The sequence below is a fragment of the Chiroxiphia lanceolata genome, chromosome 9 (assembly GCF_009829145.1).
Source record: "Chiroxiphia lanceolata isolate bChiLan1 chromosome 9, bChiLan1.pri, whole genome shotgun sequence".
In the NCBI taxonomy this organism is placed as follows: domain Eukaryota; kingdom Metazoa; phylum Chordata; class Aves; order Passeriformes; family Pipridae; genus Chiroxiphia; species Chiroxiphia lanceolata.
The window spans coordinates 12,471,520-12,498,485 of record NC_045645.1 but is presented as its reverse complement, the minus strand read 5'-3'; the positions used below and the strand labels follow the sequence as shown (position 1 = coordinate 12,498,485).

At 44.5% G+C, this 26,966-nt stretch overlaps 1 protein-coding gene across 3 annotated transcripts in view; it reads right to left on the bottom strand.

The window, feature by feature from the left end:
- Positions 1-26,966, bottom strand: part of ROR1 (receptor tyrosine kinase like orphan receptor 1) — a 146,855-nt gene that overhangs the window by 80,337 nt on the left and 39,552 nt on the right. The window contains exons 1-2 of one of the 3 annotated variants that reach the window (XM_032696576.1): positions 7,401-7,575; positions 2,482-2,549 (exon numbers count right to left, since the gene is read on the bottom strand). The exons of 1 other annotated variant lie outside the window; for it this stretch is intronic. The gene's annotated coding sequence lies outside the window, so the exon portion shown is untranslated. Of the gene's footprint in view, positions 1-2,481; positions 2,550-7,400; positions 7,576-26,966 lie in introns of those variants that run through there. One more of the 3 variants, XM_032696575.1, reaches the window with a different exon arrangement.

The following is a 26,966-nucleotide window of genomic DNA, read 5'->3' as shown; positions in this document are numbered from 1 at the left end:
ACTCTCCTGTCTGAGTGGCTGCGGCTCGCGCAGCCAGAAGAATTCCTACAGAAGCGCCCTCTCACCCAGGCAGGGAAGAGGCTCCATCCCAAAGTTCCAAGGAGAAGCAAACACAAAGGATCTGCTGAACCCACGCTGTCCTAAGCCAGGAATTCAGAAAGTTAACAACAACCCACTGGGGCAATATCAGCCTTCATTCCTGCTTTCCCAACTCCTGCATCCCAGTGGCCAGGAACACAAAAAGATCATTCACCTCCACATTTCTCAACAGAGTCTAATCAAGAGGGACTGCGGAGTGGCACAAGCTTGCTGAGAGAATTGCAGAGGGGAGGGAAGAGGGGGCTGAATAACCTTTAATAGCTTTGAAACTTGATAGTTACCTACAAAATAATGTCATGGCTGGGAACAATGGGATCCCAGAAGCTCCTCATGGAATGACTGAGTTCATTGTTTAAATCCACATGGCATTTTATAAATACCTATTGGTGGTGTTCAATAACGGAGGGATTTGAAAGGTTCCCTCAGTGGAGTGATATTGCTGAAATATTTATCTTTCAATATTTGTTACAGTTTAATTCTAATACTGTGTTTAACTGACAAATGAGATTTGAGGTTTTCAAGCACAATAATCTTGTGTATTCACCTCAGACCTTTTCTTTTACAGCTGAACTTCCCAAGCCAGCTGGAGCTCTCCCTTTGCAGGATCTGCCAGGGATGGATGAAAAACAAATACAGAAACCTGGAGAATGAACAGCCACCTCAGCCATCCTGTCTTTATCAAAGCTGTGCATTTTTGGCTATGCCAAGTGTTAAAAAAAACAAATGCATACCTGTGAGCTCTCTTTAAATGCAGAGTTTAACAGCAAAAGTAAACTGCAGCCACTTAGTGTTATCTCTGCTGTGTCACTGAAATAATCGGAATGGAACCTGAAAGGTCTGAGAAACCAAATCGCCTAAACCTAGTTCAACAAAGTGCAATTACTGCATGAGATTGCTTTAAGAGTCTTTACATCCCTGCCCATTTCAGCCCCGTGCTGAGGCTCCAAGGGTTCATTTCCCTCAAAGTCCTAAAGCCCTTCCAATCCGGGATCGCGTTACGGGCTGTGCGATGGAGTTTGGGACGTGCCAAGAAAATGTCTTCAGCTCTGCTTTTACAAATATGGCAATGATCAACCCGAGGCATGATGTGAAGGCTGATTATATTTAAAGCAATTTAACATGTTGCAACAACGTGATCCTTAACGCTGCTCCACGAAACGATCCCGGGATTTAACAGCCCTGCAAACACAGCTCTGCGGGCCGGGTCCCACAAACCTGATTCACATCAGCAACATCCACCTCCCTGAGTCATCTCCCCGAGGGAAAGCTAATGGATGAAAGGGAAAAGCTGAGAAGCTGCCTACAAAACTTGGCTTCAGCAGCGCAATTCAGCACTTGGTCCTTGCTCTGCAGGCCTGACCTCAACTCGAGGGCTTCTCATTCGTACCACTGTTTTCAGAGATTGCTGCAGGACAGCAAAAACTAAGGATTCTATCAGCGAATTCTGTCAGAGTGATTTCCCCTTTCCCAACGTCTCCCTGCAGAAGCCAAGCAGAGCCACAGCCACCACTCCAGAAGGGACTATGAGTTGGGGTTCAGGACTGGGAGACAGCATCCCAAACCACTTCCAGTCAAATGACTGCTGCATCCCACAAGGATATATAATCCCAGATATTACCTTCCCAGGTGACACTTGTTTGTGAGCAGAGCTCAGGTAGCATAAGGTCAGGGATCTGATCACTTGGTTTTTATTTGCATTATGGAATCATAGAATGGGGTGGATGGAAGGGACCTTAAAGCTCATCCAGCTCCAACCCCCTGCCATGGGCAGGGACACCTTCCACTAGACCAGGTGTCATTTGATTACTATTCTCTACTGGGTTTTTTAATCTATAAGACCCATTAAACCCACATAAATCTAGTTTACACATGTGAGCAATGAGCACTGCAACACAACAGCACAGATTATCACCTCTAATAACTTGTAGATCACCGACCACAAAAGCCTTACAAATAACAGCTGCTGTATTTACATGTCAACAGATTGGATATTCCCGATGATCCAGATAAACAACTACACAGCTCTCAGAAATAAACAGGCACGAGAGATGCAAAGCAAACTAAACCACAAGAGACCAAAGGATGCCAAAGCAAGATGTGATGGCATTCCCAGGGCTGCCAGAACAGGTATTCCAGAGGGAACTCCTGCTTCGAAGTACTGCAATTAGCAGTGTCTGTGCCATGGAAACTCGGCTCCATTGAACACAGAAACGTTCCCAAATCACCTGGTACTTTTCAGTGACAGTAGAGGACTCTCCCTAGTATTCCACAATATTAAAATAAGCAGCACAGCAGGAAATTTTCCTCATTACCAGCCATGCTGGACCACAGAAGGCACTTCCCATCACTCAGTACACACATTTAAAGCTCTGGATTCCAAACCTCATTAGTTGTAGACTACTTCCTACTCTCCAATAGACTTTCTTGGATCCTCTTCATCAAACCTTTCCCTAGACAGGTATGACAACAATATGAATTCAGCTCAGAGCCCCCTGTGTACTACAAGTATGGTATGCTGATGAGTTGCTAAGAATTATCCATTCAAAAGTCAAAGGAAAGGTTCCTGTCAATTCTGACAGTGGTTTAGATGTTTCAGAAGTGCAGCCTGAGATGGAGCCAAAGCATTGCATCAGGCACAACTATTCCTGCAAGAGATGTTGGCACCACAGGCTGTGTCCTGAGGAACCACAAACCAGCTCAACACACTTGGATTCGGTATCAGAAAATCCATAAAAGCCCAGAGGTATCATCTGGGCAGTGCTGGCAGTGGTTTTCCACTGTCTCTCAGTGATGTACTGGTCAACTTAGGAAATCTCCTCCGGTCTTCAAACCTACTTTTGGAATTGTGAATTCAAACCTAAAGTCAGTTAAAAAGCACTTGGTAAAACCCAGGCTTTGCCATCACCAGCTCACGCAGGACTGAGAACAACACATCTGGACAATGGCAACACAGAATTCCTGTGGGAATGCTCAGGAAGTCTGAACTCCACTAAACACATTAATTCCTTAATAGAGCTCACTAATTATCTACTCACTTTATTGCCCAAGACTTGGAGGACTGACCTGGAAGAGCCATTTTCCCATCTTTATACAGGCCCTCATAGCTTAATTTATTTAAAATGATTATTTATTTTAAATTATTTAAACACATAACTATCTCTGTTTAATGTCTGAAATAAATAAAAATATAGATGAAATCTGTCATTTCACCATTACCAGGAGGTCTTTGTGAGATGCTCATCACCTTGGTGGTTTACCTGACATTCAAGTGTCACTAAATGTCATTACAAAGCCATAAGATTTGTAGGTAAAGCATCAGCACAGTTACTGGGGGGGGGAGGGTTTCCAGCTTGAATTTGCAAATAGGCTTTTCTTAAGGAGTTAAATATCTCTTTGTAGATATAAAAGCTATTTTTGAGGGGGGGAAACATAAAAGCATAGCCTGAGAGCTATCAAAGTTGAAGTTTAGCTTTGTACTGTGAGTCTCTGACCTCTTCCCTCAGTCCTAGACCTAATCAATCTTAGTATCTCCCACCCAGGGATCCCTCAGAGTACGGCCCTTATCTCTGGATCAGCCCAGAAGAAAGGCAGAGCCAGATATCAGGAAATACTTTCTCTCTCCCCATCCATGTGCTGGACATAGTTGAAATACCAGCACTGATAATGTGTTGGCCACTCGTGAGTCCCATGTACACTTAATCACTCATTTCCTTCCCGACTAAGAATAATTCCAGCATCATTTAGTGGGATTTCCCCCCTCCTTCTCCTGGGACATCTGGCACGCGGCCAAGGAGTGGCACTTCTGAGGCAGGGAAGAGATGGGGAAGGAGGCTGAGGGCTCTGATGGGAAGGTTATTGTTGCCTGCAGAACTGATGGAGAGAAAATTTCCCTCAGCTCCAGAGGGATTTGGAGCTCAGGAGGCTCCAGGAACTGGGCATGACCAGGATGTTTGACCCTTCCTGAGCCAGCCAAGGCTCTGTCTCCACTTTGTGCTGCAGGCAAACTGGCTCTGCTAACCTAAGTCATGCAGAGCCTAACTCCCAGTCCCACTGGAATCCTCGCAGAGTTTGGATAACCAAGGGAAAAGCACACTTCCACCTCCAGCTTGGATAGGAAACCTCCCTCCTCCCTCCGGTGTGCTGTGCCAGATAGATGTGAGGGGCTGGAAGGACCATCCTTACAGATGTGAGATCTGCTCATGGCATCATTCCTCCACAGCTCTGGAATGGGGGGTTATACCTGAGCCAGGATCAAGGACAATGCCCAGAAGCAGCACATGGTTTGGGGAGTTCCCCAAAAAATGCACAAAACCATTTTACCACCACACAAAGCACCATTTAGTTGTTCCTAATTTCTCAAATGCAAAGGGACACACAGACATTTGTCACCTGGGGAGCACTGGTCACCTCACACCCATTTTCTAATGGCATTTTCTCTCTTTCTGTAAGACACTTGGCAGTGTCACTTCAAGGTCATAAATCACCGAGATTCACCTGGATCACATTTCCAGGGCTGCAAAGATCAGCCACTCCATATCAAACCACAGTGTCCCTGGAAGCAGAGTGAGAGGGAAGCGCTCAACACCTCTAACAACACTCCTTTATTTATAAAAGTGACACCTTCAGAGTCTATCTCAGAAAAAAAATGAAGGTTAAATCTAGGAATGGTTTATTCTTAACCTCACATTTTGTGCATGCACAAAACACACTGCCCTTCATTCCATCATTTCCAAGGAGGTGGGTCATCTTTGGTGGTGCAGTTTCCATCCACAAAAACACAGCAAAAGATCTGAATAAATCCAGAGTACTGAGCACTTGGGGTGTTTTATTGCTTTTCCTACCGTGTGCACCTGCACAAGTCCAGCAGTGCAGTCCCTCAAGGCCCAATACACAGATTTATACACTCTTAACACATCTCAGAAGTTAAGGAAATGATGCTTTTTTTTCTCAGAGAGATCTGATTTCTAAAAACCCTCAAGACCCTTTCACTGTTATTCCTGTTATTTATGCAAGAAAAAAGGAGGGGAAACTATGAGTGGTCTGTATTTAAAACAACAGGCTCTTTCTACCTCTGAGGGTAGAAAATATTGACACTGTTTTACATCAGTAACCAGATCCAGACAGGATGAGAAACAGCATTTCCAAGCAGAACTTCCACTGTGCCCTCTCCTGGGAATGACAGTTCACTGGGAATCAACTAATGAGCAAAATGGGTGCTCCAGGCAGACAAACAGATTTTTGTGGATGTGGATTCCCGATCCCTGGAAGTGTCCAAGGCCAAGTTGGACAGGGCTTGGAGCAACCTGGGCTAGTGGAAGATGTTCCTGCCCATGGCAGGGGGTGGAATAAGATGGCCTTTGAGGTCCCTTTCAACCCAAACCATTCCAGGATTCCATGATTCTGTGAAACAGCTTCTTCTGGAAGAATCCGTGTCTGTGCCCACAATACAAACTCTGGGTTCTGCTGGAATAACCTTTCTGGAGAATTTCAACTTCCTGGCTCTCTGAAAACAGGGAGAGGGAATGGAAACCTTGAGTTGGGTCTGGTCACATGCAAATTAAGTCTATGGCATTTTAAAATTTGTTCTGCTGTTTCAGAATGAGCACTTACAACCAGTTTGCAAACACCACAAGGTTGCCTGAAATCCTGTTTAAATCACAGAACAGTGAATTGCTGAAGCACAAACACCAAAACAACTGTTCTTTCTGTTTGTTTCTTAACCTTTTCCATGGAGTGACATGAAAACTTGCCTTTCCCCCTGGAGACTTTATACAAGTGGCAGCTTCAGTTGCTGCAGTTTTACAAGACTATAAAGTTAGCAGCCCCTAACACCCAATTAGCAGTTCCCTATATAAAGCAAAACCACTTCCATACTATTGTATTCCCAATAACCTGAAGCCCACTGCATCTTTTCCCTCCTTGCCTGAACACCAGCTTCCTTAGAAAGCTGCAAGGGGAAGTAAGAAGGATTAACACTCCTAATAATCACCAGTGAGATGAAACTTCACAGATAAAAAAAGGAAGATATTTAGACGTCTATAGCAGGAGCAACTTGGTTCCTTTAGAACATGCAGTTGAGGTATTTGACATTTACCTTGTGAACAACTGGGGGTATTTTCAGATCATCTCGAAATATTTGTGCAGCTTTTTGTCTTGTGAGCTCTTTGCTGTCACTTCACATCAGAGTCCTACCTGAGGATCCCTGCTGAAACCCCAGCCACTGTCTGAACACATTAACACACAATTCCCAAACTTGCAGCTTAATGGATGGTACAAAGAAAGGAATGAAGTGTTGTCATCATGTCTGCAGATGCACCAGAGAGGCACAGGAAAATCAAGACCCTTACCCAGATCACAGGGTGGATGTGTTTGTATGAGGAATGATGGGAATCCCTGGAGTCAGCCCTTAAACCATAAGGTCACTTTTCCTCAGCAGCTGAATGGGATATCTTTTCTGTCAGGAATGGCTGAACAGGGGCCCAGAGAGGCTGGAGCACCTCCACCTTTGCACATTTTTTACACCAGACAGAACCACTCATGGGCCACTTGAGACCGCTCTGAAGTCAGCCCTGACAGGAGGTCAGGTGAGGTGACCTTCAGAGGCTCCTTCCCATCTACATTTTCGTCCGATTTCTACCTTCTGTGCATCATTTTATTATAGAATCATAGAATAATTAAGGTTGGAAAAGCCCTCCAGGATCATGGAGTCCAACCTGTGCCTGATCCCCACTGTGTCACCCAGCCCAGAGCACTGAGTGCCACACCCAGTCGTTCCTTGGACACCTCCAGGGATGGGGACTCCACCACCTCCCTGGGCAGCCCCTTCCAATGCCTGAACACCCCTTCCAGGAAGAAATTCCTCCTGATGTCCAACCTGAACCTCCCCTGGCACAGCTTGAGGCCGTTTCCTTTCATCCTGTCCCTTGTTCCCTGGGAGCAGAGACCAACCCCCACTTGGCTCCACCCTCCTCTCAGGGAGTTGCAGAGGGTGAGAGGTTCCCCCTGAGCCTCCTTTCCTCCAGGTACAGGCTACACAGGCACCAGCAACAAAGTCTGGATGAAAGAGCATGGTCCATGAGCAATGTGACACTTCTGCTGTCACTTTTCTTAATCCTCTAATGTTTCCATGAAGCAGCAACCAAGGTCTGCTTGTTGGACCTTGGACACTGCACAAAGTGCCAAGTTCCTGGCAAAGCCACAACAGATTTTTGATGTGTGTTTGTGTGAACAAGTGTCAACCCCATCCCACATGTCTCTTCCAGAAGAACTGCTCTTTTAGATGACAATATGTCCAAAAATACCTTTCAGTGACCCACAGCAACAGCAGCTCCCAGAGAGCTCCAGGGCTGGGATCCCACACAGCTTTCAGCAGAAATCGCTGGCCAAGACTTTTCCGTGCACAGTTCACCCAAGAGAGAGAAATGGGATCCATCCAGCTCCCCCTCCCAAGCTCCCCCTCTGGCATGTGCCTCCCTGGGGCTGGCTGTCACAGCCCATCATGTCACCGGGTGGTGACATCACCTGACACAACAGCCCGGGGCGCTCCATGTCAGGGAGATTGTGTCTGACACCCAGGGAAGATTCCAGATTCCGGCCCATGTGTTTGCTATCCCAAATCCTTTGTGTTTAATGACTGGAACACCACATCAGCACAACGCTGAGAGCAGGTTCCACGATTCCCTGAGTCAGCAGCTGCTGCAGGAGGATCTTCTTCCACAGTCACTGAGACACCAAACTGCACAGGGCAGGGAAAGAGGAGCCAAATCCCACCCCCAGGAAGTCCAGGCTAAAGCTGGACTCCTCATTTACCTCTGAGACCTCTTTTAAAAGCAATTTGGAAACAGTCCTAAGGAAAATTCATGCTCTACTTCCACCCAAAAGTACAACTCCCTGCCTCCGACACACCAGACAAGCAGAAATACAACACATCTAATAAACTCTCTATTTTACCCAAAAGCAAGACATAAAACAGTTGTTTTAACTACAAATGTGTTGTCCTACTACTATATTTCTTTTTCTACAAGATCAAACCAGACAGAACTGGTTTAAAATGCCAGACTACAAACCTATAGGAGTTATTTACAAATTAATCGAAAATAAATCAATCTTTCTCACAAATCTCAATGCTGTAAATTTTCAAGATGAAAATATTCTTATTTAAATGGTCCTATTTTGTAAAAATAAAGTTTGAATTGTTTATCCTTAAGTGTAGGGTTTATCCCACCCCTTCTTTTCTCTTGGATTGTTTTGAGTTTGCCAGGCTCCCATTTTCCATGTATCTCTCAACAATAAAAGGAGTTTCTTAAGCAGGAGTAAGGCCAGCCCAGCTGGTCCCTGAGGACTCTCAGGAGTTTTTGGGATATAAAGGATGATTCCAGGTACCTTCGCCCGTAAAGATACAAAGAGTGTCCACTGGTTCCTCAGAGAGGAAGATCCCTGGAAGTAGGGAGGGAGAAATGGGATCTTGGTCCTGCCCAGGGTGCTGTGCCACATCCTGCCCCGAGTTCCCCCTCCCTCTCCCCCTCCCTGCACAGGTGAAGAGCTGCCTGAGCTGTGCTTGGAGCCCAACCTGGGAGAAACATTAGATTTTCCCCTTGGCAAAACTTCTTTCCCACTTGGCAGCGCTGGGTTGGCCCCACCCATTCCATGACGAAAAACACCTTTCCAAAGTTAACGAATTCAACTGCTTTTCCCTGGCAAGTTCAGATCCAGCTGAGTAACTCTCCAGTTACTGAGTCATCCCCAAAATAAGAAGTTGCCTTGTTTTTGTTCTGACCTCAGAGATTAAGAGGAAAGTCAGATTTTGCCACCTGGAAAGTCTCAGAGAAGCTGGAGGAAAGATAAAGAGTCAACTGGGGAAAAGAAAAGCAGTTTAATTGAAAGGGGAATTTTGAAAATGCTGGAGTAAGGATTTCTTCCCTGGCAGGGTTACATTCCCTGGCAGGGTTATGTTCCCAGGGGAGACAGGTCAGGTATGAAACACTGGGGAGAAGTTCCCCACCCTGCACTGTGGACGGGAACTCCTTTCTCCCTCCTTTCAGCCGGGACAGGAGCATCCAGGTGGTGGAGTCCCCATCCCTGGAGGTGTCCAAGGAACGACTGGGTGTGGCACTCAGTGCTCTGGGCTGGGTGACATGGTGGGGATTGGGCACAGGCTGGACTCGATGATTTTGGAGCCTTTTCCAGCCTAAATAGTTGTGGGATTCTGTGATCAGATTTCCACCATAAGGCAGCCCCACTAGGGACTTGTTCTCTCCAAATAATTTAGGCATAGAGGTGACCACAAAATTGTGGATCCTCTTTGGTAGGAGGGATGAGGATCAATCCCTTTGCTGCCTTTTACACCTTTGCAAATGAAACTAAAACCAACAATAATCTACTGGCCTTGCACGTGCTTTAGGTTTTCAGAATCCTCTATCCTTTGTTCCACTGGAGTAACATTGTCCTTGGACCTGGGACAAGTTTGGACTGGGGAGAAGAAGGGAAGGGGAAAAGAAAAGTAAATCTCTTATGGGATTTCTGAGATGAAATTCGTGCCAGCTTCAAGCACGGTCCATGTGAAGGGTCAGGAAATGTTCACAGCCGTTTTAAATAGATATAAAATAGAATTAACTTCAAAAATTTACCATGATTTCTGCACATCCTGGAAGTCAAAAAGAACTTCTGAGAAATCTGGATCAGTGGATCAGCCTGATAAAAAGCTCTACCAAAATTCCCCGTGGTTTCTGCGATTCTTCAAGTGAGCAAAACCTGCACAGCCTGTTCACAAAACCCCTTTTTTTAAAAAGAATATGGGCACTGCAACAAGGAGTGTGAGCCTGGAGATCAGCTCCAAGCAGCACAGAGGTTTCTAGGAAAGAAAACTGGGTTGAAAGAAATGCATTCATAATTTGCAGGACTTTGAAACTCAGATTAAACATAAATGTAGAATAAACACCAAAAGCTTTAACCTCAAGGAATAATGACTGCACATAAAAGCTAAAAAACATTAAAAGGAAAATCAACAGTAGCCATCTATAAAAGAAAATACTACAGTTGACTCTGAATTTTTCAGTTCATTATGATTAAAAAACCCAAAATATCTCTGGCTATGTGAACAAATTTTAACAAAATGAGCAATGACTGAGCAATGCCATAGAGTGGGTTTCCGTGCACATTTTAAAGCAATAAAACTTATCTTCCTCCAGTATCTGTGAGATTAACTATGAGTGTTATCTAAAAAAAACAATAAGCAAAACTCTAAAATTTGGTGTTTCTTTATCATATAGAACCCAAAGAAAACAGGTTGCCCTCATCCAGATACAGAGATTTTATTCCTGCCTGCAAAGGAAGTCCTTCAGGATGGGTTTATTAAAAAAAAAAAAAAAAAAAAAAGGCAGTTTAGGGGCCATCACATGAATTCCAAAAGCTTTTGTCTCCCGGAGTTTAGCTGGTACTGGCATGAGAAATGACTTTTTTTTTCAGAGGCAAGAGTTTTAAAAAGTTTTTAGCTTTGCTTAATAGAAAAGCAAAGCTGGGGAGGAAGGAATTTTTTGGGAGTCTAGACAGGACTCCAAACAAACTTCAAAGACCAGCCCACTCCCAGCACAGCTCATCCAGGGACCAGATGGGCTGAGAGGGGGGACAAGGCCCTCTGAGCCCTCTCAGACATCCTGGCTACTGCTCCGAGGAGGTGAAGCCCCGGGACAGACCAGATAATATCCTGCTACTTAAGGCTTATAAAAATAACCTCCCAAAGTTATTAATTAATTCCCAGCTGAAGGCTGCCCAGGCAATGAATCAAGAGAGACCACATTTCTCACCATTTGCACTGTTTTCATTAAATAAAGCCTCCAAAAGGCCTCTTTTGGGTTCTGTCATCTGGCAGTTGCCGTCTCCGAAGGGAACTGGCTGTGTTGCTTCCTCCCATTATCCATGGAGATTTGGGAGCAGGATCCAGCCTGGCCCCTCAGATATATCCAGTTCTTGCAGCAGACCCTTTGCTATCTAAATACAGAATTTGAACAAGAGCAGCATTATCACTCCTTTACAACCTGGGAGGGGGAAGCTGATTTACAGCCACCCATAAATCTGGGCTGGTGCAAAATAATCAACCCACATCTCTTGGCTTTTTTTTTTGTTGTTGTTTTTTAAAGCAAAAACACATGTTGATTGATGGCACTTTTTTTTTTTTGCAGGTTCATGTTGATCTTAATGAATTGTTTATGTAAAAACAAAAGCTTCATACCATTCTGAATCCTTTTTAAATGGCTTCAGGGAAAGAGTCATTATTTCAGCTGAAATGACCTTTCATTTCGAATTGTTGCTGAACACAATTGAAAACTTAAAACAGCCAGAACCAAGCAAGATGGTTTGGTTTGCTCTAATAAAATACTCTGAGTCAAAGTGAATCTTTTTTTTCAGTGTTTTAACAATTATTTTTACAGTTTCTGTTGGTTCCACATTAAAAGTTTTACATCTCTAAAAAAATCTACTCGATGCCAATTCTCAGCTGTGGACTTTGCTCAAAGAAAAAGATGAGGGATCCAAGCTGAGATCCAAACCTCAAACTCCACAAGTGATTTGTTATTGGAGCTGCGTCCCGCTGCAGCATCCTTTCAATCCTTTCTGTGGCTGAGACACTGGAGAGGAACCAACAGGAATGCAGGGAGGTAGGATGGAGAGAATGGAGAGACTGAGAGAGCAGGTGAGCGCTACAGGACCGACCCTGAACCCAAACTCCATGGTCAGGAGCAGAGGCTGGAGAGTTCCCCCACACCTTCTGGAGATGTTCTGCAGAGCAGCCCTGGAAAAGGGAGCCCAAACCTGCCCACGGCATCGTGGGCATTCCCAGCCCCACACCTGCACTCTGGGCTCCTGAAAGCAGCAGGATTTCAGGGCAGGTCATTTGTCACAACAGCAAAGCCTGGTTTTAGTAACACAGCAAACTTCTTAATGTTTCTTTTGATTAAGATGGCATTAATTTGGGATTTCTTTCTATTTAGTCTACGCGGGGAAATGATAAAAACCAGACCTGCCAAGCCCTGAGCTTAGGAGGGACTGGCAGAAAGGGCAGCTGGAGCCTTTCCCAACAGCCTCATGTCCTTGGGATGCCACATCCCCTTCACACCTGCACAACGCTGTATTTATCCACTTCCTAAAGAAACCACAGGGAATTCCAGCCTTTATTTAGCCTTTAAATCAGAGCCTATACAGTTAATTTTCTCCTGGATTTTCTTGAAGGAATATCCAATATTCCATTATATTTTGCAAATGACTCAGACCTGCAAACTCATTGTGTTTATTTGCATCACAGACAGTAAAGCACCTTCTATCTGGAGAACCCATTAAAAATAAACAGTCTGAGAAAACTTGGCTTTTCAAAGTGTGTTGTACACTTGGTTCATTATTGTCCCTTCCCCAGCCCTTATCCAAACAGTCCTGACAGCTTGTTTATGGAGAGCTCTGCAGTTCTACCTAGCCAGGCTGTGCTGGGCACAGAACCATGGGAGAGCTCCAACTGCAACCTGACCTTAAAAATAATGATAAAAATAAAATTAAGTAAAATAAATTTAAAATTTAAAAATAAATATAAACCCCAAAATCACTAAGTGGTTTAATTTGTGGACAATATTGGAAAACATCCGCTAGTGACTCACTGCCAATTAGCCAGAAATTTCTACCTAAAATGTTACACATGACATCTTTTAATTTGATATTATAGTACCCCATATCTCGGGCAATATAAAATCTACCTTTAAATTTACTCTTAAATTTAGCCTTAAAATATACCCTTCTTTTTGTGGGATTTTTAAGGAGAACTCATGATTCCTTCTGCTGGCAGTTCCATTAAAGCAGAGATATAAATGTTCATATATTCACTGAAGTTATTCCCTGAAGTTACATGTTTATATGTTCTATATAACAGTCTATATATATTTGTATAACAACATACATATGTTGTTTTCTAGACAGCTAAACTCTTGCTTTTTTGAAGTTTGGTTCTGGGAAACTGTTCAGTCCTGACCAAAAAAAGGCACATTTTTATCCCTGATAGATTAAAAGCACAAGTTGCAGCAGTTTAGCTTTGTTAAGTACTGCTCCATTAACATCCTCATTTTTCCCCAGGAGGGCTGGGGAAGATGAAAGCTCCATTTCCAGACCTGCTCCCAAAGGTAGTCTGGTCAATGCCACGTGACCATGGGAGCTGTTTAAGGAAACATGGAATTAAGACAACTCCAAACTCACTTTGTGTCATCAGTCATCCACAGGAACTGGGATTCACCAACAGTTCTGGACTAGACTCAACAGCTACTTCCCAAACCCCCCTGGCAGCACCTGGAAGGTGGTTCCAGCAGTTATCCCTCAGAGATAGCTCCCCAGACACTTCCTTTAACAACACTTTTAAATGCAGCTGTAACATGGAGTGAAATCCTTGTTGGAGTTCCTCAGTAAGGTTTTCATCTATGGAGTGTAGCATGGAAACATGGTTATTTAAAGCAATAAGTAAAAATAGCTTTCTAAAGACAATTTTGGGGCTTTTTAAGAGCTACACATGAAATGGAGCCTTTTAAATGAGATCATAATTTACAGCTAAATACTCTGACAACGAACACGTTGAAATTTTGTACTGAATCCACATTAAATCCAGTGTTAGAGCATTGCTGCAGGACCCCAAGGAACTAAACCAGCCACAGAATTCCTACTCAGAGCTCAAACTGTTATTAATTCCCTTTGCTTCCTGTCTGTTCCCAACACTGAGGAGTCCAAATGCTGCCCCTGACTTTGACAGCAAACCTGTCACTGCCCATGAGGATGCAACAGAGGAATCACCTGAAAATTATGGATGAGGAGAGATCTCCTAACAGGTGGGATTAACCACTGGACATTAAAAATTCTGCATTTGGGAACTTTTCTGAAGGCAATTTTGATCCTCAGGTTTCACAGTTCCAGTGGCTCAAAGGAGTATTCAGGGAGTCTTAAATCCAGCAACTCTTTGGCTTGTTAGGCAGCTCCCGAGAGTCACAAATCCTAATTGAATGTTTGCTGAAAAGCAGGAATGTCACATGGCTCCCCCAAATACACAACAGCATCTTAGTCTCATATTGTTTTCCCTGCCCAAACTACCCAGAAGGCATTAGCCCATAGAGTGAGCTACTGCCTGGAAAACTCCAAGCTTCCAGAAAAAAAACCCATTACATGTGCTATCCATGCACAGCTTGGCTCTGGGGCCACACTGGATAATCACTGCCAGTATATTCCATTGCCATCTTTCCTCTTTCAGATTACAAACAACAAATCTGCAAGTCCAGGATCAGCATTGAATTTGAAAGCAGGCACTTGGTGGAACATCTTCCAGGATGTATTTGCAAGTACAAGATGGATCCTCACCAGTAGAACAACAATTTATATTCACCATCCACTCACATGTCAAAAATTGTCCCAATCTTGCATATTTTTCCCATCTTCTTCTGGAATTTTCTTTTCACAAGGTGCCAAACACAGCAATATTTGCTCTGTTCTAACATAGGAAGAATTGCCATCTATCAAGCCAAAGAACCCAACTGTACTATGTGTTTTGGCTGCAGTGCACCAAGTTTAATTGCTGAAATACCCTTAAAATTTGATAAAAAGGAAAAATAACATTCTGTATTGCTCGAGGAATTTCGAGGCATAAAAAAAAGGCTGTAAAATAACATTAGAGGCTCAATTTCAGAAGCGTCTTTCAAAAAATGTAACCCCAAACGTCAGCTCTGGTGAGCCCTGCCATTAATCAGCTCATGCCACTGCTTTACATCAGTTGTAGGATCTACTACTCTGAGTAGGTCCAGAGAGGGCACTTCTTCAGAGACAGGGAAATCACTGACTAGAGTAAACCCTGTGTTTTCTTAGGGGCACTGCACAGCTCCTCAAGTGCTGCAGCTGGCAGGGTAGAAAGTAACCACTAGGACAATTTTGGTAAATAAAAGCTGGAGAGCATCTGGCCCATGAGTCCCACATCCCAGGCACTTGCACTTGCCTTTTCCTTGGACGGGCCGAAATGTGGTCAAGCCCCCCCAAGAGAACCACTTGCCACATTCACGGCTATGAAATGCATTAAATAACAAATTAAATCCCAACCTGCACCTGGAACAAATATCAATCAACAAGCTGAAAAAAACACTATTCAAGAGGTGCTTGTATCGACCTCTTAAATTCTTTTTGGTAGTAGAGCAAGACACACAGTGCAATAAAAATGTCCAGTCCCAGAAATGGAACTCAAGGGTTAAGGGTACAAGCTGTTGATGACTTAACCTCATCTAAAACACGTGGCTTTGCACTTCAGGGCAAAGCTGTGGAAAGGAACTTGGTGGGTGGAATTCTTGGAAAGGTCACTGGAAGGCAAAATGGACCTAAACAGGACCTGCACACATTGGGTTCATGAGATTTCCCTGCTCTCAGAACACAAAGATTCCTGAGCTCCATGGATCCTCCTAAAACAAGAGAGCCTGTTCCATAACTTAGTCATAACAAACAGCCAAATACTCTATTTTACCCTTCTCTGCATTGGTTCCCAGCATCTTTTCATCAAGGATATCTCAAAAAGTGTTCAACAAACTCAGACCAGTAATTATCAATATCCAAAGTACAAGGAACCAGACTCTTCACAGGACTTGTTTCTCCCCCAGGAAAACCCCAAGTGAGCCCATTCCAAGTGCAGCATCCTCATTAGTTCTCTCAAAAAATGCATTAGGAAGGAATAAGAAAGAAGTTGTTAGTGACAAAGCATAAAAGTGGAGTTAAAAACCTTCAGGAAACAAATCTGAATAAGGTTACTAAACTCATATGAGAAGATTAAAAAAATCTTCCTTTCTCACATCAGAAGTGCAGTGCTTTGAAAATAATATCCTTTTTCTGTAAGGCATTTTTGTCCAAACTCTTCAGAAATCAGCCTCCTGACCCCGAGGATCATTAGGAAGTGGCAGGACACCAGTTTGTGCAACTTGCCCTTGTGACAATCCAGCTGTTCGCTGGATCCTCCTTTGCCCAGAGCAAGGAAGAGCCGAGTGTTTGGACAAGTCACACCAGAGACTTGGCACCGCTGGAGAACCTGGTGCTGGAGAAATGTGTCCAGCATTAATGGACCCACAGAACTGGGGCAGAACAGGAACCACTGGGGCAGGGGAGAGAAAAAGCTCAAACGCTTCGATGTGCAGCTCAATCCAACAATTCTGAGCATCCTGTGCTATTATCTGTACTGCTTGAAATGGCTCTTCCCTGCACAGTATGAACTGCCACCACCACATCCTGCTCCTTCTGGAGGTACAATAAAGAACCACTTCAAGAACACTCATTTTCTCTCCTTCAGCTCCTAGTAATTATAAATCATAATAAATACTTCCATTAATACTTATCTTTTGCAGATAATATCCCAGGCACCAAAGCAGAAATTACCAACTTATTGCAAAGAGAATTAAGAAAACAGCTCCTGTTGGCTGAAGCTGAATTCCTGATTTGGAACTTCACATTCCCACATACACAACTAGAAGCCCACTGTACAAACACTAAGTAAAATGCAATTTTCTGTGAAGGATTTTGAATCAAACAGGATTTGTGAAGGCTAAACCATGATGCTGCATTTTACTCCTTGGGTGATATAAACTGATGGGAGGAAGAAATTATAGATGTTCTACTTCTGTACAAATTGAGAAATGGACAATCCCATTTTTGAACCTTTTAATTCATATTCTTACCTTTTCTTAACCTTCAGTATGACTTACTCAAGCTAAATATTCTAATATAGTAAAATAAGGTGAGTTGAGTAAGAGAAGACAAAGAAAACAACTTGATCACTGGGATTGAAGTTTGTTGCAACACTCTCAAGTGAAGTGTGATGGAAAAGTCCCTGCATTGCTCCATCACTGACAATCCAGCCTGTACATGCAAAGTGTGAGTGTTACTGAGTTCCACCTCCATGTGTCACCCTATAAGCACCACCAGTACATGGGGTACTAGCAGGGATTACTGGGAATTGCTTCTCACAGGAGGACACCCTTTGCTCCCAGCTGGGACTGAGGTGGTGATGATGCCTGACACAGCTGTCCACAGAATGCAAACTTCATGTGGAATAACTACTCAGTTCCTACTGTCCTGTTTGTCACCATTCTGCTCATTTGAAAGCAGCACCGGTGCCATCCCCATCCCACGCTGCTGGATGCCACCCCTGGAAGGTGTTTCCCAGCTGCCCAGGCACTGAAAAGGCCCTTCCAGTGCTCTCCCAAAATATGTGGATTCTGGAGACATAAGTGACTTCAGAAATCCTTACAGCTCCTAATTAAAAGGACCTCTCCCCTCCTTCCTCCCTGTTAAGCAGCAGCAGGAATGGTTTCCATGGTGAATGTTTGGATGCAGAAGAATTTGAGAGACTGGTGCATCTCTGCAATTTACCTTCCAAGGGTAAGACTAAGCCAAACTAACCAGGTGTCACAGAGAAGAAACCCCTGTGTCACTGCCACATGGACCAGCAGTGACTAACACACACACACACAGAGAAACTCACAGAAACCAAACCAAAAAACACGTTTTTCCCATGTAATCACCAAAAGGTGGGTAATATTCACCTTCAAACCAAGACGAACTTAGACAACCATTTCAGTGAAAGTATATTTAAGCTAATTTGCACGAACATGCTAAATTCAGCAGTTAAATTCATGTCTCACATTCCTCTGTGCTGCTCTCCACACTGGATGATGTGGTGACAGACACGGAGGAGTGAAATCATAGCACTATCTCTTGGAAATTGCCAAAAAAGTGATTTCTCACCATATGGGACCTGTAACAGCCCTGAAGTGTTTTGGCCTCTTACCCTCGATTGCTTTTCCCTTCCCCAGTGTGACACAGTCACTCACCTAAAATTCCCCAGCTCAGCAGTTTCCTGGGGATCCTGATCCAAAGGGGTTTTATCTCTGCTCTGACACAAGATTAAGAGTTATGTTAATAACATCACATATCAAGATGATATCAAAAACCAGACCTATCCTTCAGCTTGTTTAATGTTAGCTCTGGCGACGCCTTAAAGCAGAAATCACGTCTGGAAACTTTATCTGAAGGTTCCTGCCCCAATAGCACAATCCTGTGCTCCATCAGCAAAAGCCTGAGCTCAGCATTCTAAAAGCCATCTTCATATTTCACCACTTTCTGCATGTCCTCTCTGTCCCAGTTTGACATTTAAACCTTTTCCCACAAGCAAATTATCCTCCCTGACTGGAGAAACCCAGAAGGTGTGTCAGGTCACGCACAGGACTCTTGTCCTTCAGGATCTCCTTGACACAAATTTTCCCCAAGAGCATTTCCTGCCTAATATAATGTGGATAAAATCTGTTTTTACAGCCCAGTTTTCCCTTTAGCAGGAAGGTTGTAGGACTGGGCTTCACTGAGGGTATCAGGACTAGGGTGCTCACACGGACCCACAGCACAGTCAGGGTGTGTTCCAAAAAAAGAGTGTTTTTCAGTAAGAAAAGCAGCTAGTGATTCCACTACTTATTGCAAACCCACAAAATCAATCATTTCTAGTATTACTTTATCTAAATCTGTGTTTAAAGAATCTGCTGTTTATCATGCTACAATCTCACTGTTACCAGTTTCATCACAAGAGACTTTATTTCTCCACAGAAATAGTAATATTCAAAAAAAAAAAAAAGGGATATAGGATAGGGCAGTGATGAAAATGTTGTCTACAGCAACATTCACTGCCAATTTAAATTTCTGAGGTCAGCAGTATTACTATTACATATAAATTTATATCCTTAAGTGATTTGTTGCATTGGAGTGTTTGCATATCTCTCCTCTTGGAAGTCGCACAATCACTACAAACCAACTTTGCAGATGACCCAGTAGGTTCCGTGTCATATATTTCTCCAAAGTTAAACTGTCTGAATTTTTCTTGCTGTGAAAATGAGAGAAGTGCAAAGCCTTTTGGACTTAACCCTGAGATTCTCCCCTTCCCTTTTTCTGGGATAAGCAGCCCAGACCCCACTTAATGCAAGGACACTATTTATTAATGCCCTGAAACACACCCATCCAGACATTCCCTAATTGTGGAGGACAAATCCACCAGTGATGGGGAGCAGAGGAGGAAAGTGAGGCGTCAGTTGAGGTTTTCTCCCTGTATGTGCTCAGTTAGTCATCTTTTCCTGCTCCTTATTTTTCATGGCAAGCCCTGAATTTTCACCTGGGGTCCATCAAAGACGTGCTCAGTGTTGTGTGTACAAAGTGAAGGAGAAGATGATGAGGTTATTCTGCCTCCTGCACTCCCTCCAGAGCTTGTGGGGTGGTCTGGTCAGGTCCAAAAAGCTCTTAAAGGAGCAACAGCACCACCAGAACTCGCCTGAACTGACTCCTCCTGGCAGTGTCTGGATATAAAAGCTGGAGCAGTGATGGGAATGGAGGAATTCCTCCCCAGGTCAAGGCTTAGGTGGCACCTGAAGGAAGCCTGTCCTGGAGCTTTCCCATGCTGTGCTTATTCTCTGGGTAAACACAAGACCTCAGTCTCCACACTTGTCAATTTGGCACCTTTAACGAGCAAGAAGTTGGTTTTATTAAAGGAGGAAAAACGTAGATTTCCATCACTCCTTATAAAAGAGCAAGAAAATGTCAAACATGGAGGTAAAAGTCATATTTCAACCCAGCTCCAGCCCAAAGTCCCTTTCCCTCTGCACCTGCACGGGGATGAACATGTGCTGGATGGCTCTGTACGGGCTCAGTGTTCAACATTTGAACTGGACCTGCTCCAGCTTCTGAATAAATATCTCTTTGGGGGGAGAGGGAATTGCATTCCAGAGGCAAAATGCACTTTTTCTTCTCCTAAATTTTGAAAGAAACATGTACTTGTGAACATCAGGAGTCATAGGAACTGAAATCCTTTCTATCTCCAGCCTTCAGCACCGTGTCCCCCCAGCCTGACCACGTGTTCAACCGAGACGAGAGGGCTGCACTCACAAGGGTCTTCCTGGGTTTTTCTTCCTAAATAACACTTATTTCTGGTGGGGGCACTTTTGGGGAACTACAGGAGGCACCATTCAGAGGGGTAGGAAAGCCCACTTGGGATCAAGAGGGCAACACCCACTTCGTTTTACACAGGGTGGTAAATTATGAACAATTTAAGTATCTTGGAAATCCTCCTGTTGGATGGTGAAAGACCATCTTAACATTATTTATTTATTATTTAACTAACATTAAAAGAGGAATAATAAAAAGAGCTTTTTGTTCTAAATAGAGCTGTAGGTAAATAGCTGTGCTCATGACTACGTGGGGAAAAATCACACAGGATCTGGGTGGTACACAACAGGTTGCCCAGAGAAGTTGTGGATTCCCTGTCAAGGCCAGGTTGGATGGGGCTTGGAGTACCCTGGAATAGTGGAAGGTGTCCCTGCCCGTGGCAGGGGGTGGAACTGGATGATGTTTAAGGTCCCTTCCAAGCCAAACCATTCCAGGATTCTGTGATTCTATCCCTACTCTGGGATCTTGCCATCACTGCTCAGTGCAGTCCAACCACGGCTCCAACAGATGTTGGGAAAAGGAAGCTGCCTGTGGACCACCAGCTGCTATGCCCCTGCTTCCCAGTAAAAGCATGGAGATTGCCCTTGGATGGTCACCCTGGATGTGCCACACAAACTTCCACTGGTCTGGAAACGCCTAAAGGTGGTAACTCTGCTCGCCCACAAACTGTTTGTACGTGTACAAGTGGTGGCTTTACAGAATTGGCTTTGGGGATAATAAGAGCAACTTTAAGTTCTAAACCAACTCTTTACCATCCCCATTTTAGGTCTATGGTATAAACAACCCAAAAAATTAACATATTTGAGAACAAAGGGAGCTGTGGAAAAGCATAATGAAGGAAGCTGAACAGAAAAGAAGAAAGGAACAGATGTCAGATTATACTTAAACAAAGTTACCAGTTTATTTTCCCACTGATTTGAATATCTAAAATATATATTTTTGCCAAGGCAAACAGGTGATTAAAACACATTAAAAATCCCAGTAAGCAACGGGCTACACTTGTATTTGCCTGACATTTGTCAGCCATTGCCCAAGTTCCAGCACAGGCAGAGCACAGCAATAATAATATTAATGTGACAAAGGCTGCCTGTTAATTGCAATTAACTGTGGCCTCACAAAAGGAAAGATGCACTCTGGAGTGCACACAAGGCTCATTTACCCTGCAAGGACAGCGAGATGAACCTGGCATGAAATGTTAAGATCACAATTGCTGTTGGCAAGGCATCTGACAGGAGCTGCTGGCTGGGATGAGCACGGATTGCACAAAGGAGCCAAGAGGGAAAACAGCCGGGAATCAGCCCCACAAACGTCCTTTCACTGAGGAGCGCCAGGAATGGTGGGCTGTTGGCACCAGGGATGCTGTGGCTGGAATGCTGGGAGTGCCAGGGATAACCTCTGGAGGAGGGAATGCTGGAGGATGGAGGGTGGTTGGGCACAGTCTCCTTATTGCTGAGGAACTGAACCGGTGCCATCGTGAGCTAATTACGGGTCTTGCCCAAACTTCTCCCGCTGGAAAGCCATCCCAGTGCCTCACAGCTCTTCCACTTTGAAAACATGAACTGAAGTTTGCTGATGGCCAGTTTAGACAAATTTCATTTTGCATCAGCATTAATCTGTGCCTCAGTCGCATTCCCTGCCTCCCTGGCACTTCTGAGGATAACTGCTGGATTCAGCCAGAGCAGTAACATTCCACTGGCTTGACTGAACAAGCTGTGTCTGCAGCCTCACCAAGGAGCCTGTCCAGAGCTGTGGTGGTCTCCAGAACCATAAACCACAGCTGTGCAGAGAATTCCAGGGGTCTTGTCCTTGCTCCACTATTAATATCAGCTCCCACCCTAGGACACCATTTGCCTGTTCATCTGCCTGCCCACAGGGATGATTCCCAGTTGGATTCTTGCTACGCTCCCATTTCCCTTTCTTTTTCCATATTCTCCACGTGTTCCAAAAGGGAAAAAACACAGAGGACAGAATGTTACCTCAGAGAAATCCAGTATAAAATTCCCATCTACCTGGAACAACAAGCAGGCAAAGGAAAAGGGTTCTTAGGAAAAGCATCCGTGAGACAGAAAAACTCCCAAAGGGCTGGACCAAGAATCTCCATCAAGAAACACCAACTCACATGGTGGGCACAAGTGGGATTTAGAGCTTAGTTATGAGGAAAGGAAAATCAGGATGGGTACTAAAGGAGTGTGAAAGGAAGACAGGGACCACATTGCTCAAGAAGAACGTGTGACAATCCAATCAACATGTTTTAAAGGACTAAATTCCATTACAAAGCCACATGATGACATGTATTCCTGGTATGCTGCAGTAAAGTTAATTTGTCTGAAATTTGTCCTGACTTCCATGGGAACCAAGTTTTCCTCATGTTGTGACAGTTTATACTCCAGCATATGAAAGATGTACTGATCACCCTCCTGGACATTTGCTATGGAAAACTAACCAGAAATTCTGAATAACAAACAGCAACAATGGCACAAAGGAAGCAAATAAGGTGATTTAACTGCTACAAAAGCAAGGCTTTAATCAACAGAATTAATTTGTTTGAAAAGGAAAAAAATCCCTGGATTTTAGAAATGCTGACCAGAAATTCTTTCAGAGAGTGAGTTTCCAGCAGACAATGCCAAACCTGCACACCCCAAACATCACCTGGAGATGGTTCGGTGCTGCAACATTTGAACAGACCCTCCCTTGCTGACAATAACCCCTCCAGCCCTGGGATGGTACTGGGGATTTGCCTTTCCATTCCAGCCCCTTGGCAAAGTGCCTTGCAGTTCCCACAGCTCCCAGTGCCGGGATGGCCCCCCTCCAGGGCAGCTCCCGGGGGTATGGGAAGCAGGACTCCCTGGCTCGCCACCAGGAGCTGATGTGGAGCCAGAGCCTGCAACCAAAGCTGAGCCAGACATTTTGGAGCCGTGGCTCCTCAGACTTCCAGTTTCCTGGCTTCCCTTCAGCCCACCTGGCAGATTAAAGGGCAGCCCAGAGCCTGGAAACATCATTCCCAGGACTGTGTGTCGTAAGGAGCCCATGGCTCCACACACCCCCAGGCAGCTTGTCCCGAGTCAGGGCCCGTTCCCTTTACAGGGAATTTCACAGCTTTGGCTTTCCCTGCAACCCTGAGCAATCCCACAGCTTTTAAAGGCTGAGCCCTCCCTCGGTGGTCATCATCCTTCTCCACACAACTCCAATTTGAATCCTTCAAAAACACAAACAAGTCAATCCAGGGGGGAGAGCAGGAGCCAGCAGTTCCCAGTTTTGTGGATCACAGAGATTCTCTGCTTGAGTTTGTGTCCCTGCAGATTTCATGGAGCTGCTTCCAGGATGTGGATACAGCACTGCCTGTGGTGCTTCCCTTCAATCCACCTCCAGAGCTCCTAACCTGTGCCAAGAGACGCTGGGACACACCAGCAAAGCTGCAACATGGCCCTGGGAGCAACAATTCCCATTAAAGTCCTGAGGAGTGGAAAATGATCCAGGAGAGAAAATCACAGATTTTACAGCTTTCTAACCCAGCTTTATATGAAACAAAGAATGAAATGAAGGACAGTGTTTGTCCTTCGAAATGAAACATAACCTCCAAACAAGAGACTGGTCCTGAAGGTCCAGAAGTGCTTTAAAGCTTGATGACACAAAACTTGCTGATGTTCCAGATCAGCCCTGAGGTCTCTCCAGGACAGATGCTCTGTTAAAAGTTCTCATCCGAATTTTTTTGAAATTATCAGCCACGGCCCTGTGTGCACCCCTTGAAGCCAGTGTATGCAGATGGGTTTTAGTAAGATTCCCTTAAAAACAGCAGATGTCCCTTGGAATACTGAAAGGAAAACACAGGTGTTCCCTGGCCCGCAGAAAGAAGAACTATCACACTGACTAAACCTTGAACCACGCTCCCAGGACAGACCTGACCCTCCTCCCGCCCTCTTCAGGCCTCCTCTCCCCAGTCCTTCCAGTCCAATGAACGGGAAAACATCATTTGTAGCTCATCCCAGGATTTGCAGGTGTAAGTGGATAACCTCCAGGAGTCAGGAGCGTGGGGCGGAAGCAGTGCTGGCCCACAGGGATGGGGTTACCAACATCACAACTCTCCACTTTATATCAGAAAAAAACACATTGTATCACCCTAAGAAACACATCCCAGATTCCCAAGACACCGTTTCTTATTCCTAGCAGCTCTTCCAAAACACCCTTTTCCAAGTCCTTCCTCTTCTGATGAGCATCTGAGATTCCATCCTGCTCCCTCTCACTCTCTCCTTTCCCTATCCCTGCTTCCCTTTTTGAAGCTAGGCTGGACCACACCCCTGAGCACTTCAGAGCTACACACCCTGTTTTATAGGAATATAGAGAAACAAATGAAAAAATCCCAGCTCACTGTTTCCAAGGGTCTTCTATCCCATGTGGGAACTGCGATCCAGTAGTGTTGGGATGGAGGCAGGGTGGGGATCAAGGGGTTACTCCGAGCTGTGTGGCCCAGGCACAGCCTCAGCCTCCCAGATTTGCAGCTCTGTGAGTGTGATCAGCTCGTAGAGAGACAAAATCCCTCCTTTGGGAGCAGAGTCAAATGTTCTTTTCCTGCTACAGCAACGCCTTTGGAGCGGGAGGAGAAACGGGTCATGCGAGGGCTCTGTGCTCCTCTGGCCTCTCCAGGCACTCCCAGCTCATGGATCCCAAATCCATCGTGGTGTGCAGAGAAAGTGTTAAATCAGGAATTCTCTTACTGCTCAAGTCTCAATGAAACCACAGCAGCTTTTTGGTCCTTTTCCCAAAAACGGGCCCACCAGTGCTCACTTTCTTTAGGAGCCAAGCAGCATTTTTGGAGAGCAGTTCAATATCTCCAGAGGTGTAAATCACCACCCTCTATCTTATTAGAAACATTTGAAAGAGGGCAAACGCTTTCAGAGCCATAAACTCTGGATTCCATCCGTGTTCCAAAGCTGCAGTGAACACACATTCCTGACTCGAACTGCTTTTAATTTGCAGTCCCTTGAAAGCACAAAAGTCTAAATAAGGAATCAACTTAAATAACAACAACAAATCAGTGAAAAAATTGTCCCTTTGCAGCTTTTTAAAATAAACTGGAATTAGGAATCCCTCAAACGCCGAGGATGTGTGTCCAGTGCAAAGGCAGCCGGAGCTTCCCAGGAAATGCAGTGTAATCACTGCTCCACCACGGATTATTTACGGTCACAGGCCTGATGGAGCGCTGGAAACTAAAGCAACAACTCTCCCTGCCTGCTGCAAAAGGATAAAAATCCTGGGTTACAATGAGAACAGCAGAATGGAGACCACAGGAGAGCTGAAGAGCAAGGACAAGTTGCCACATCCTTTGTGAACACAGGTCCTGAGGAGCCGTACCTGGAAGCACAGTGTGGGCAAGCACAGCCCAAGACAGGATTTCTCAGCAGCCCCAGCTGTTCTGGGGACTAGCAGGGTGCCCTTTAATTAAAGATACTGCCAATTATCTCCAACCACAATCACTGTCCCAGTGATCAGATGGGAGCCAGTGCTCCGGCACATTCCCTGAGGAAATCACGGTACGAACCATGGCAAGAGCAGAGCTTTCAAACACACCTTAAAGGTACAAACCCAGCAGAATTCCTGCTCTTGAAGCGGATAAAAACTGATGCAAACATTGGTGTGCTTGCAAATGCCTAATTAAAACATCAGTTCTTGGTGAAAATCCTCAGGGAACAAGGACTGCTGTGAAATTGTGGAAGTGCAATTTGAAATCATGACTGGGCAGGAAACACTTTTCTTCCCGTGCATAACCTGCAATAATGGAAATTTTTCCAAATAGTTTTCAGTCTTTCATTAGAATTTAAAATCCAAGTGACAAACTTTTAAGGAAAAATGGAAAAAAATTCCCTAGAAAACTTTGCTTTTAATGAAGAAGTGGACTTTTCCCCTGACTCCAAAGTTTCGGCCAAGATTCTCTGTAAGGCATCAGGAATTTACAGTGTTTTACTTGCACAGCTGCTGCTCTGCATTCACAGAAAGCACCTTTTGTCAGAGCAGGGGAAGAGCTGAATAAAGAGCACGAGAATAAGTGTCATTTAATCACTGGGGAGCTGCCTCCTTCCTCCCTAATCCATTGTCAGCAGAAAAAGCTGTATTATTGGAAGCAGATTAGGGACAATATGGACTTGCACTGAAACACGGGACACATCCAGAAGGTTTCCTTGACGGTACTGAGGGTTCAAGAAATATCATTAACCTCAAGTATTATCACTCAGCAAATTGATTTTAACCCCTCAAAGCCCATGAGACAGAAAGTACTCAATCTCTGAGCATCCTGATCCAATGGAAAAGCTGGATTTAGCTTCTCTCTCCCTTCCTAGGAGTGTCCAAGGCCAGGCTGGAGCAACCTGGTCTAGTGGCAGGTGTCCTGCCCACGGAAGGGATGAGCTTTATGAGCCTTTCAACTCAAACTATTCATGATTCAGCCCCAGCTGCTCTGTGATTTTAGGTTTATTCACCAGAAATATTGAAAGACACTGAATGTATAGATAATGCAAATCACAGGCCTTTAATACACTTTCCAAACATTGCTCATTGTTTACCTTGTTTTCAGTACAGGAAAAAAACACTGACACTCTAAATAAGCTGTCAGGGTTAATAATGCCTTGCCACCATGCATTGCATACATATATATTACACACATATATATAAAATATACTGTATTATATTAGGTATAATGATCCCCCACTGGCCAGCAAACTTCAAGAGGCACAGAACAATAAGAAACACTTCTAAGCAGCCTTTAAAATCCTGAGTTTCCTAACAAGTTGGAACAAGGATAAAACATGCCATGACCTCACCTTGTGCTTTCTGGACTACACAGGAACTTAAACTTCTCC